General features: G+C 40.2%; 1 protein-coding gene across 6 annotated transcripts in view; it reads right to left on the bottom strand.

The window, feature by feature from the left end:
- Window positions 1-14,204, bottom strand: part of LOC138848472 (uncharacterized) — a 749,635-nt gene that overhangs the window by 340,399 nt on the left and 395,032 nt on the right. The gene's annotated exons all lie outside the window — the stretch shown is intronic.

Here is a 14,204-nt window from a genome sequence, read left to right as displayed (position 1 = left end):
AGCCCATGAGAGTTTCGCAGGCATGGAAAGCCAAAACACTGTGGCAAAAGCAAAACAAAAAAAAAACAAAAACAAACTACATGAGAGATCTGTGAGTGAAATCCCAGCAGAAAGAATAGACCATCAGAGAAGGAGGTACCTTTCTCTGCAGGGAGGAGAGAACTTCCACTTTGACTATGGCCTTGTCTAAATAAGATCGGAGTTGACGAACTCAAGAGGCTTCCATAGCTGTGGCAGCTCATGACAAGAGCCTTGGGTGATTACTGATGTCATAAATAAGAGTGTCAATTGTTAAATCAACAATGGAGTCACTGTGCACCTACTCCCTGTGTAGGATTTCTGTCCTTAATGTGTTGTACTATGCGATTTAACAGTAAAACTAGTCTTCAAACAGTACTTTATACTTTGTGTATCTGTGTGGGTGCAAACTGTTGAAATCTTTACTTTGTATATACTAAGTTGATTTTCTGTATATAAAGATAATTGAAAATGAATCTTGATGAAGAATGGGATGGGTGAGGGAGTGGGAGATGGGATGGTTGTGGGTGGGAAGGAGGTTATGGGGGAAAAGCTGCTATAATCCAAAAGTTGTACTTTTGAAATTTATATTTATTAAATAAAAGTTGAAAAAAAATAAGTTGGCCAGTTAAGGCAGCAAGACCCTCCATTGACTTCCTGGGGGCACTCACAACAGCCCACTCCAGAACAAAAGACCATACCCCTCTTGGGCACAGGCATATGTTTATTTGAAGATTCTTGAGGCCATGGTTCTGGGCAAGCAAATGTCTAGTAACAGCAGATTTTCTAATCTAAAATTAGCCTTAGATTCCTAATCAAATGTGAGAGTCACAAAGACAAAAGTTCGTTGATCCCAGAAAGTTTCTAACAGGGAAAAAACCAAGATGATGATGATGATGATGTAGCCTGGCTCCTAAAACTGTCTGTTTCAGGCTGCCGTGCCCACTGGGACTGGACACCCTGACCCACATGCTCCTCCTTGTGCTTTTACAGGCTTCCAGCGCTGAAACTCTAAGCCCCAAGCGCTAACCACTCAAGTTCTGAGTTCACGCCCAGTTCTTTGGCTCACTAAATGTTACCCTGGATGCTTGAATTCCCAAGTTTCAGTCCCCTCATCCATAAAAACCAAACTCTAAACATTTCGGTCTTGTTGACCCTGTATTGATTGTGTATACTATTGTGAGCTAGGCCTTCTGCTAGACATTGAGTACACAAAAATCAATCAAATGTGGTCTCTACCTTGAAAGCTCTCCTGAGTCAGACACCTACCAGGAACAAATGCAAACAGGTAACTGGAAGCCTCTCTGTGCAGGTTAGTGCGATATATGACTGTATGTTCATACACCTGAAGGTGTTGTTAGAATAGACAAAATGTTTCACGGTAATATGGTTATTGATGAGATTTGGGGCCTTGCTGAAACAGTGTTCATGTACACAGCCTATGACTGCGACCTCTGGAGACATTTTCCCCTTTGCTCAATACCTGGGTGAATAAATGTCAGGTAATAGAGGAGGTATCGATGCAGGACAGGGAGGACAGGGTGTACCAAGGTAGCAAAAGTGTTGCCATCTCGGCTGTGTGCTCTTATTCTAACAGTGACATACTGTATTATTCCAATATTTCTATTACACATGCCATAAAACTGTTAGCTGAAATATCTCATTCTGTTAGTTCATAGTGCACAGTAATACCTGAAAAGTGATTCCACTGGTCTTAAAATCCACCAGGTTGCCCTGTCATGAAATGCCAACATAAGTCTTTGAAAACGCAAACACAGGTCCGACATTAGAAGTCTCATTTACACATGGCTTTGCTACCCATTAGTACCTGAAATAAAATTTCCCAAACAGTAGAAATATATTCAGACTTGTCTATATTGTTTTTACCTCTTACATTAAAAATATTTTTTCTTGAAAGTGCTTACCCTATAGAAACAATACAAACAGTATTACAGTTTCTCTGACATAAGTTCATTCTGAGTGAGCTGGCAAGTGGTTACGGCCAAGTCCCCACAGAGCCAATTTTTTTTTTTTTAACAAAAGAAGTTTCCAAAAACCCACGAAGTTAGTGTTCTGCTTAATGAAGTACACTGTTAATGCAAAAGGATCTGTGTCTGTTCTGGCACAAAAGCTGGAAGGCTTTCAAGCCCAAATGCTTCTTTCTCTGCCGCAGAGAAGATATGAACAAGCAAATGTATAGGGAAGCTCCATCTTCAGCATCAGCTCAGGAAGTGAGATCGCTCATTCCCCACGCATAGTAAGGGCTGGAATACGATGTGTCAGTGGAAATAAAGAAAGTTGAGTAATCAAACTAAAATCCAGGGATTTCATATTTTGCCTGCTCTTCTGTGAAATCCCTGAATATTAGAAATATTATGTTCAAATATACAATAACTAATAAAAAAACATTTGGAAGCTGCATTTAATTAATTTGGGAATTACTCATGTTTTTGAATTGTTCACATAATTGCTCTCCCCCCTGGGTCTATTACCCAAGAGTCCAGTACTAACTTGTCCTAAAGTAAATTGTGGTTTATTAGATGGTGCTAGAGTTTGAGGGACAGAGAACCCACCTTTAGCTGTATATTTATCCCAGTCATTTCTGGAATATTTTTCTGAGTATTACATAACAATTGCACAAATAGTTTACTAGCAAAATTAATTACTATGCAGATACCATTTCTAAGGATGTTGACAACAGTTAGTCAATCATAATGAACAGAATGATGGGAAATAATCATTTTAATCACATTTATATTTTCTATGCTTTCTGATGTGAGCTAAGTGCCTATGATTGAAATCAAGATGAAATTAACCCATTAAAATCTATGGGTTGGGTTGAAGAATATGGAGAGAATAAATACTGACTTTGATGAAGTTTGGCTTGGATTAAGGTGACAGGCATTTGCTACAATACTGAAGTTGACAGAGAATTTTGTTTTTACCAGGATGGCAGAGTCTTAAATCACAAAACAGTGACTAACATATTATTTCTCTTAAATAGATAAAACAATCAGTTTAGAAAGTTTGATCGCACAATTAGTTGATGTTAAAGGCAAGCCTCCTCTGCTCTGTCCTACTCACTCTATGGCTGGGTCACATGTGTGCTTTTATCTCGTGCTAAGCTTAGCTGTTTTAAAACTTTCCTACTGATTTATTTTTGAATGTCTACACCCAGTCTATGGTCTTCTTAGAAGTAAGAATTATGACTTCTTCACCCCTCTATCCTTAGATCTAGCACGGGGATCAGTGCTCAGTCAAGGTTTATATTACTATGCACAGTTATGAACTTGAATAAAGATTTTTTAAAAATCTAGCTGATAACTGGATTTGACATTCTATAGTGATAGCTTGGGTCAGTAGGGGACCTGAAACCAGACCCTAGGTTATTCTCCTGTAGGCTGTGTTTTTGTGTGCCGTAGGTCAGAAACTAGCAGATTTCAATTCTTCTTTATTTCTCTGTCATAATAACAGCTTATCTCTACCGAAGACTTATCATGTACTACCCATTGTTACAAGGAACTGACACAATAGAATAATCTCATGTAATTCCCTAAACAATCCTGTGAAAAAGGTACTATTATTATCCTAATTTTTAGATGAAGAAGCAAAAGCTTAGTGGGGATTAAGAAATTTATCCAAGATGTCTAGCCACTCTGACTGCAGACTATTTGTTCTTAATTACTCTCCTCTGATCACCCCCGAATATTATCGTGTTCTGAAATAGAACACAAATGAATAAAATAGCAATGCCCATTATAGGTTTATTCAAGAAGACCTAATTAGCCAATCAAATCTCTACTGGTGCCTATTAATACAGGCAATTCTTATTCTCCGTGTGCCATGCAGTGGGAAGACAATCTGTGAAGTCCTTCTGCCTGGAGGTAGGATTTCCAGGGGGTGGACATGCTGATGTGGAACTGGGCACCGTGGAGAGCACTCAGAGCATGCACCAAGGAACTGTGCCGACTCCCACTGCAGACACTACTCAAGTCTCCACGCTCTGAGTTCCTGCTCCTTGAGAATAAAAACTCCTGAAGGTTCCTTTCCTTTCCAAGCACAAAAATAACTCCCAACTCCACTTCCGTTCCAGAGTCAAACTCAGGAGACCATTTAACTGCCCTCCTCCTGGGTGGCTACACGCTTCAGACAGTACAGTAAGAATGCACCATCCTCCCTGGGTATCTAAGGAATGGGCTGTCAGAGGTAATTACCCCAAAAATAAAATTATGGGTGATGGATCTGATTAGACACAAATACACCTGACAAGTTACCTCTGAAGGCATGTGAAGTCTCTCAGAAAAGTCAGAGAGAAATGAATATTTTGGATGATAGCCAACATATTTGGGCAATACCCTACAAATTTGGGATGGGGTATTTAAAATCAGTTCACTTTTTTTTTTCTGACAGAGTTAGATAGAGAGAGAGAAAGGTCTTCCTTCTGTTGGTTCACCCCCCAAATGGCTGCTACAGCTGGAGCTATGCCGATCCGAAGCCAGGAGCCAGGTGCCTCCTCCTGGTCTCCCACGTGGGTGCAGGGGCCCAAGCACTTGGGCCATCCTCCACTGCACTCCCGGGCCATAGCAGAGAGCTGGCCTGGAAGAGGAGCAACCGGGACTAGAACCCAGCACCTATTTGGGATGCTGGCGCCACAGGCGGAGCATTAGCCAAGTGAGACACAGCGCCGGACCCTAAAATCAGTTCACTTTTAACCACAGCACACTTCTTTATGGATCATGTGCAGTTAAGACAGCTTTAAAGGGAGACTGTTCTAAGACACCAGATCTAAGAACTGGCTGCTTGTGCCTGAAAGATGTGGTGTGTTTGACCCGAAGCTAGGAGTCTATGAACCAATACCACATGGCCAAGGCTGGGACCAGGGCAAAGCAGACAGATGCCTCAGCTTCCCCCGACTGTCCAGGACGCTGCTCCTCATGCAGCTGTCACGTCCACACTTCCCTAGCCGGGACAGTAAACGCAGCATCTCCGATCTCTGCCAGCTGTGCCGAAGCTGATTTTTTACCTTGGAGGTTTATGTTTTCACTGTGAAAGGCAGAGATAAGTAAAGAGAGACAGTGACAGGGAGGGTGGGAAGGCGGGGGAGGGGAGATAGACAGACAGGAGCAGGGAACATCTCCCTCCACCCATACCCCCACCTGCTGATTCCCAAATGCCCGCAATGGCCTGGACTGAGCCAGGCCAAAGTGAGGAGAAGCCAATGCAAGTCTCCCAAGTGGGTGGCAGGGACTCAGCCCATTGAGCCATTGCTGCTGCCTCCCAGGGTCTGCATGAGCAGGAAGCTGGAGTCAGGAGTCAGATCTAGGTACTGAACCTAGCCACTTTGATATAGGATGCTGGCACCTTCACCCACAACTTTACCATGAGGCCAAATACTTTCTTTGGAGTTTTGATAGTACCATAAGCAAAGAAGAGAGATGAATTACAAATGACTGAGTTTCAGTCGCTCTAAGGGTCCTCTGATGCCCTTCCCACCACCCAGGGCATGTCTGCCTACTCACTGCGCGTGTAGATCCTGACCTTCTTCCAATCATTGGTGTTACCATAATAGTGTGCTACTAGCATTTACCACTTAGATTAGCTGTGTTGATGGATGCCAGGGCACAGATTTCTACAATTAATGTGATACCAAACCAAATACATAGATTACATATAATAAAAGCAATCATGTAAAATTGAATGCTGATGGCCTGCATCAGTCAGGGGATGTATGTAACGAACTTTCTGTTTTCAAGTAAAATGCTGTTATTTGCATCTTGGAACTTTGAACTAGGATTGCCTTAGGCATTAAACTATAACCTAAAACCCTAAAACCCAGCACACATAGTGTTTCATACTGATTATAAAGCCGCTAACTTCTTATACATTAGCCTCTTAGAGTTACAAACGATAGAGTGTAAGACAACACAGTGAAAATTAATTGTGTATGCCAAACACTTATTCAACAGTGACTCTTTTGCAGAATGCTTGAATATCTTTACTTGAGCAAAATTTGCCAAGTTGATTATAAATGTGGTATCTTACCTCTTAATACATTTTACAATTTGCACATAATGGTTCCAAGGGAACTTGTAAACTATAGTAAATCATAAAATTCATTTTGCTTTGCATCAATTCATTCATCCATGCACCAACTAATCACCTCATTTCAAAATTCAATAAACCTAAATACCTGGATTTATGATGCTTTGTCAGAATTAACAAGGGAATATCAACAATGTGGAATTAGAAGTCTATTGCAACTTAAAGACAAGCACCTAGTTGAAAACAATTAAAAAGACTCGGCAGCAATAATTATATCCACAGTGTTAGCAAATAAAATAAATTAAAACTGATTTAATTTCTGCTCTGGGAGAAAGGGGGAAATGCAGAAAAGCCTTAATGTAGTCAGTTAAAACACTGAATTTGTTTGGATGCAAAACTTTAAAGTGATGGCGCGTTGGGTTTGTAGACTTTCTGGTTCTTAATAGCAGATAAAAATGCAACACACAGGTGTATTCTTACTGAACAGAATGCTTTTGTTGTGAAATGTCACAATAGTTCTCACTACTTTTATTTTCCTCACACGAATTTTGACAGTGAAGACCATATTGCAGGATTTATTTGTATGAAACCCACTTGCTATGCCATTGCAATGTACAATATGAGAAAAAACACCCTCCGGTTTAGGCCAAGTCAAAGCACGATTCACGGCTGTAACTGCATTTCACACTCACTTTGACAAGATGCCATTCACCTTCTACACAGAATTCTCACTTTGACTTTATAGTTATGCTCCAGACAACTGGATATAATGCTGATGTGAAGTGCATGGTCTTACCGTGTTTGTGGGCTGAGTATGCACACATGAACACACACATACTCGCACAAGCATGCATATTCTTTCTCATTTACTGACTTAGGGAGCGAGAGAAAAAGTACATTTGTCTTTGGTTTCAGTTCAAAAGCAAAACTTGGAGACATCAATTTAACAGATGTTCTTATTGTCTCTCAATGTATATTTAAATGTTTTCCTGCTAATAACAGATGACTTTTGCATTTGATTCTTTAAGTTTTGTTATTAAATTTTTCTTGCAAGCCTGAAATACGATAAAGGAAAAAAAAACTTTCATGAAATTGCACATTTAGTCAGGACAAAGCAAAGGTTAGGCCAACCATATATTTTGCTTTAAAAAGGCCCAAAAAGGTATGGGATTGTTAGAGTCACAAAAGGTCTATATGGTTGTGTTGCCCCTTTAATTAAATCCTTAGAAGTAATCAGATGCAAAATGACAAATGGCATGAAGAGAACACACCGCTGCTGCATAATTTCATCATTTATCCCTATAACTGTCAATCCACAGAGGGCCATTTTTTATACGTCACCTAAATCATAAGACCTGGTACCTTTTCCTGTGATTCATGTTAGCCCTGCTCTATGATTTACTGCTAAATTATTTCCCTTCTCTTTCAGGAAATTTTTTTTATCTCTTTTCTGTGATTAATCTCTCTGGTTTGAATGAGCAAAGCTTTTTAGATGAGTGAGTGTCACAATTTCGTCGAGTATAAATTCTTTCACCATGATTTTTTATACATATGTTTTTTTAAATGTGCTCAGAAAAGACAATTATTTATTTAAAGGTTTATATTTCCATTAAAAACTCCTTGCCCACTTCAGTTATATATTCCAGGCATTTCTTCCGGAAACAAATGGCCTTTGCTATGACAAGATACAGTGACATGGTTCTGGGCGCTGTTCCCACACAATCTCAGAGCTTTTCTCTGAAGTGGATGGCCCTGGTGTGAGCGATTCAAGACCACAGAACATCTTGATGTCTACTTCTCCTGTGAGAGAAAGTGCCCAATCGTCCTGCGTGTGTGTGTGTGTGTGTGCGCACATCTGTGCTACCTACTGGCTCTGAATACTTATTGGCCTGCCCTCTCTGTGAATGCCTAACACATCTCTCTCTGAATTTTAGTCCTTTGAACAGAGAAAGCAGATGTTTCCAACTGCCTTAATGAGCCCCATCAACTAGACTCCGTTGCCGTATTGGGTGCCTGGGAATCACATTTTATTTTGAATTGACACATCCAACACACACATGGTAATCTTTCCAAAGGCAGTTGAAACTACCTCCTCCAATCATCTCCCCGTTCACACACATCTTCGCTTCTCTAACAAATTTCACCTCAGCGTCCCAGGTTGATGTACCTAAATGCTCTACCTGTCATCTAAGCAATCAACTCAGTGTTGTCGGGGAATGTTAACCCTAACCGACCTCAGTGACAGCCACGAAGAGGACGCACATCTTGTCCAGTTCTGTTTTCCAGTCCATCCAGTGTTTACTATGAAAACTGCCTATCAGTCACGACTTCTCTCCTTCATCTCTTCCCTTTCCCTCCATCCAGTGAAATGCTGAGGGCAAGTTTGACAGAGGAGTCCATTCTGAAACACAACAGTGACTTAACCTTTGCCAAATTCAGGATTATTCTCCCCTGCGGAACCTGAGTTGGACGGGTACTCTCTCTGCTGCCTCAGTGTTGTTCCACCAGAATCAAACTTTTTCAAAAGAACTCTACACACAGGGAACGCACGCAGGTACAGAGTCTGCCTCCATCGGCGTTAATTTCCTTTCCTTCTTGCCTGTGCCCCCTGACATGCAGGCCCAGCAGAGAAACAATTGTCATGTTGATGAAGGGTCTTCAAAAAGTACATGGGGATCCAGATTATGAAAAAAATATAACTATATAGGATTTCAACAGTGCTTTTTTGGGCACCAAATTAAACATCTTTTAATTCTATTTTCTTCAAACTTTCTGAACTATCCTCTACAGGTTGTCCTAGTTTGATAAAATCACCAGTTTGGTGAAATACTTATGCCAGATTTCAGGTCAAAATAAAATTAATAGTTGTGTTTACATGAAAGCAGGCACTGTCAGAAACTGGATTTAAGACAATTGTGTGTCTCATTTTCAGATATTTGTTGATTATGAATTGCCAGAATATCACCTTAAGATTCTTTACACTAAATAGGAAATTAGAGTTCTAAAAATAGATGCTTGTTATTCTACCAGCAAACAATCCATGTGGGACAGCACCATCTCCTGCACTGTTCCTGTGCGCACATACTCATTCATTCATTGCTGTTCCAACACAGGCCAGCAAGTCTGTGAACTTGACAATAAATGTGGACTTAAAGATACATGAAGTTTGTGTGTGGCACATGGAGGGGAAGAGAAATCAGCAAAGTGCCTGGGAAGAGAGAACTTGATAGATCCTCACTTTGAAGCAGATTGTTAAACTTGACAACAAGGGTAAGCAAGATGAATGCCCTCTCGTGAGAGGGAGAAGTGAATTGGAAACAGAAACGATAATCTGGTCATTTTTTCAAAAAGCTGCTCAGAAACTTTGTTGTCTTGTGTCATCTTGCTCACTAGCTGGAGATCCGCACTTAAACCGTGACTACTGTAGTCTCTCCTGTCTGCTACACGTGCTCATGGGCATTCGCACATACTCTGTCACAAACCCCCTTTGCAAGAACAAACACAATACTGTTTTCCATTGTCCATTTTGCAACAGGAAATGTTGAAGTCAGATGCTCAATGGACCACAGTGACATTTATGGGTCAGGATGCACATTCAAATGCAAGTTGATTTTCACAGTAGGACATGCCACACACAATGACACCAACTTGCAAGACCCTAAGGGCCATCTCTGAACAAGATCAAAACAATTTTTAAAACCACAAACTAGAGAACATGAATTGATTTCTACTACAAAGGAAAACTTAACTTCCTTGAGTTTGAAGACAAAACTTGCACCTAAAATACCAAGTTTTCATTTTTCCCTACTTAATATTTAAGTGTTAAAAGGATTGAACTTACTTAGTAAAATAAATAGAACTGAAATGGAAACCTTGGGGCCGGCACTGTGGCTCAGCGGGTTAAAGCCCTTGCCTGAAGCACTGGCATCCCATATGGGTGTCGGTTCTAGTCCCAGCTGCTCCTCTTCTGATCCAGCTCTCTGCTATGACTTGGGAAAGCAGAAGATGGCCCAAGTCCTTGGGTCCCTGCACCCATGTGGGAGACCCGGAAGAAGCTCCGGGTTCCTGGCTTCGGATCGGCACAGCTCCGGCCATTGTGGCCATGTGGGGAGTGAACCAGTGGATGGAAGACCTCTCTACCTCTCCTCCTTTCTCTGTGTAACTCTTTTGTATAAATAAAATAAATCTTTTTTTAAAAAAAGAAATGGAAACCCTAAGAAAATTTTTGGCTTAGATAAAGAAATGTACCCAAGTGAACAGATGTACAATCAAGTTTGACTCTGGGTTATTGAGTCCTACACTTTAGTATGGGTTTAAGATTATGACAATTATATAGAGAGCATACGAAGATGATTACAGAAGTCCCTGTATCGATTCATGAAAAATGTAAGGTGTCACTCTCTGGGATTCTGAAGGACTGAGTCTGAACAGCAGTAGTTGCCTTGCTGGATTTTCTGCTAATGTCGTTTACTCTATGACAGTCTGGACTAAGTGACCAGTTAATGTTAGTATTTTTGTAGAATATGCTTAATCCTTCTGTCACCGATGGAAAGATCCCATTCATCCACACTATTACAAAATTATTACTGTCAATGAAATCTAAAGGCCCTGCACTTGTGCCTATCTTGGAGTAGTTAACCTACTGTTATCAGTCTTAAGCACCAGCTGAGTTACCACAGCAGAGAAAAGTCCCAACTTCATCCTTAAGAGGTGATGGCTTCATGGGGGATTTTTTAAAAAAATTTTTTGGTTCTCGTTGAATTTTTTTAAAATTTTGAAAGTCTGAGTTAAAGAGAAAGAGGGACAGACAGAGAGACAGACAGAAATCTTCATCCACTGGTTCACTCCTCAAGTGGCCACAAAGACAAGGGCTGGGCCAGGCGGAAGCCAGGAGCCAGAAACTTCATCCAGGTCTCCCACGTGGGAGGCAGGGGCTTTCCCAGGTGCATCCATAGCAGATGCCGGAGCCACAGGCAGTGGCTTTACCTGCTATGGCACAACACCAGCTTCGTGCTTAGGATATTCACATCAATTTTGCAGTGCTTGGCCTGGATTCTTGGCTCTGATCCTGTTTCTGGCTTCCTGCTAATGTAGACACTGAGAGGTAGTATGTGGTGGGTTCCTGCTACTCACATGAGATACCCACGTGCATTGAGGTCCAGCCTCTGCACTTTCACCTGGCCCAACTTTGGCCAGGCATTGTTTGTTCATTTTTGTTTGTTCATTCTCTCTCTCCCCTCCTCCTCTTCCCCCTCTTTCTTTCTCATCCCCACTGACTGCCCTGCCTCTCAAAATAAATAAATAAAAGAATATGCAGCTGGAAGAGAAAAAAAAGAAAAAAACTAGTTTTAGTTTCTAAAAGAGTTTTCTTCTAACTTTTTGGCAAAGCCAATTTTGATGAAATGGAAATCACTATATATCCCACAGATTAGTCATTAGAGTGTGGGATTAAATAGTTTCATTACAATGCAAAATGGAACAAAATACCCACTAAATAATAGTCATTTTCAGCAACAGCTGGCCTAATGTCTTTGTACTAACACATGTAATGGTCAGCCTTATTTAAATTGGTATCCTTCCTTCATTATGTGACTATTAAATGGTTTAATAAAATTTTATTCTGAAGGTCTATAAAATCACCAATTTGGCGTAGCAGGGTATATTTCTAACACTCAGTCTATATAAAAACTTGATGCTTTTCTCCTTTTTAATAAGGAGGCCCAGGCTAGCAGCATAGAAGCAATTAGACGGTAAAGCGGAGATTAGACAACAATTATTCATTCAACCAATGGAACGTGAAAAAAGAAAAAAGTTCAAAAGAAAGAACAAAGAAACCTAGTTTGTTCTAGATGAGAAAGCATTTTCAGAGATGCATACTGTGGGAGATACTTTTAAGAAGTACAGAAACCTTGATCTGGTATTTTTTTCCTTATTTACTAGTAAGTTCATTGGACATTTGGCACAGCAGTTAAGTTGCTGTCTGGAGCGTGTAGACCCCAGTCTGCGTTCCTGGTTCGAGTCCTGGCTCCTTCACTTCCAGCCCAGTCTCCTGGGAGGCAGCAGGTGATGGCTCCTTTAGCTGGGTCCCAGACACTCATGGTGGGGGGCGGGACTGGACTGAGTTCCCAGCTCCTAGGCTTTGGTCTGGCCTAGACCTGTGTGTTGTGATCATTTGGGAGTGAATGAAATACCCCGTTTTCACTCTACCTGCTTGTCTGTCTCAAATAAAATTTAAAAAATTTAAAAATTGCAGTCATCATAAACAGGAGACTTATTAAGTGACTTCTGTAAAAGATAAAAACAATTATAAACATTGCTTTCATTCTACAGAAACACCTTTGTCTTCCTCTACAAGCATACATTCCCTCTTGTAAATTGTATATCTAAGAGCAGTATGCGTATCTTATTTGTGAATTTTCATAACACACAGTATGGTGCTTTCCACATAACTGGGCTCAATAAAGGTTTATTGGAAAAATGAAGGCTACAGGGAACTTTTGTCCTTTAAATTTTGTTAAAAACAGGCAGTGTAAAATACAAAGTTCTAGCTGAGAAAGCAATTGTAGACTTTCTCATCAAGGGAAAAGAAGAAAAATATTTCAGAGTCAACAACAGTTAAGGGGCAGTGCTTAAACCACAAACTAAAAAGATCTTTAGAGTATTCTTCTGAAATAAGGAATTATCACAACGAATGCGTTCACCTAAGCAGCTCAGTGTGAGCCTAAAACACGCGACAGAAAAGCCTTGTTTCCTGATACTTATGCTATCAGGCTGTCCGGGTAACACGTGTTGGTATTTGAGTCATTCCACTCTGCAGCTGCTGACTTCTACCTTCTAGACGGTACAGACATTTGTTATTGTCGTCTTTCTCCTACCAAGTTGAGTAAAACTAGTTTGTCAGAGGTCCAGCAAAGGGCACAGTGACTCAGAAAAAAATTCGTATGCTGATTAGACTTGGTTCAATTTCATTTGTCACCCTATGTTTTGTTTCCCATACAAAAACACCCTCTCACGGCTAAAATGTCAGAACAATGCACACAGCTAATACCAATATCTTTAGAATGGTATTTTAGAAGTTACAATTAAACTCGTTTCTTAGAAACACCCACTAGTGGAGGAGAAAATGTGCAGGGATCTCATATCCTGACTTGTGACATGGATAATCCCTGAAAAACTTCTACACATTTTTGCAAACAAGTTGACTCACTAATTGCATGCCGCCGTCCTAGCACCATAGGCCACAGACTCACATGTGCAAAGCCAAAAGCTCATTCCCAGGATGGGTAAGAATTCATCCTAAGGCTTTGTTCGGGATTATTTGCTCTTTAGGTGGCATTCAGGTCAGTCTTCTAGTTTTGGAGATCTTTTCACAAAGATTTTCAATGAGTAAGACTGAAAACTAAGCACCCTTTGTACTTCTAAAACAAGAATATGTCTGAGAAATTAAAGTTATTTACTTGTCCAGAATAACTGGATTTAATCAAACAGTACAGTTGCAATGACTAATGCAATCATATCAATATTTTGCTTGTACTTCACCAACTAACACTCAAAGAACCTTTCATTAATTATAGTGAAATAATATATTGGGCTCATGATTTTTAGTAATGATTTGTAATAAAGCACATTCGAAACTAAGTTTCATTTAAACTTTTGTATTGAGAAATAGAAAAAAAAAAAAGACTTAGATGACCAAAACGTTTCATTTAAATAAAAAATCTCCAGTAAAAAAGATGGCATAATGTATCGAGAACTCGAAATTATTTTAATCACATTCTATATCCTTGTCTCCTGACAACTTTTTAGAGGACTATATTAGAAACTAGCATTCGTGTTTCTTTTATTTCCAAAAGAGGAAAAGGCATTACATTTACCACTTGGCCTTTTTCTGCCTTAACCTTCAAACATCACTGAAGATAGTCCATACAGAATAAAGGCTGCCCATTGGAGTCAGATCACCCTTGTTACTAGCCAGCTCTTGATATACAATGTGTATTTCAATGCGTTTATGACTTGCCTAGGACAGGCAATGTGTATCACCTACATTGTCTGTACTCATTTCATTTAAAAACCCATTTCCCATACTTTCACACCAATTCACAAGAGAGAATTTAAGGGAGAAACATTTGAGGACCACAGATTCG

This window comes from Oryctolagus cuniculus, chromosome 2 (assembly GCF_051225735.1).
Source record: "Oryctolagus cuniculus isolate XC-2025 breed Fujian yellow rabbit chromosome 2, ASM5122573v1, whole genome shotgun sequence".
NCBI lineage: Eukaryota > Metazoa > Chordata > Mammalia > Lagomorpha > Leporidae > Oryctolagus > Oryctolagus cuniculus.
Note: the sequence above shows the minus strand (reverse complement) of the source record. Positions and strands in the feature narration are given on the sequence as shown.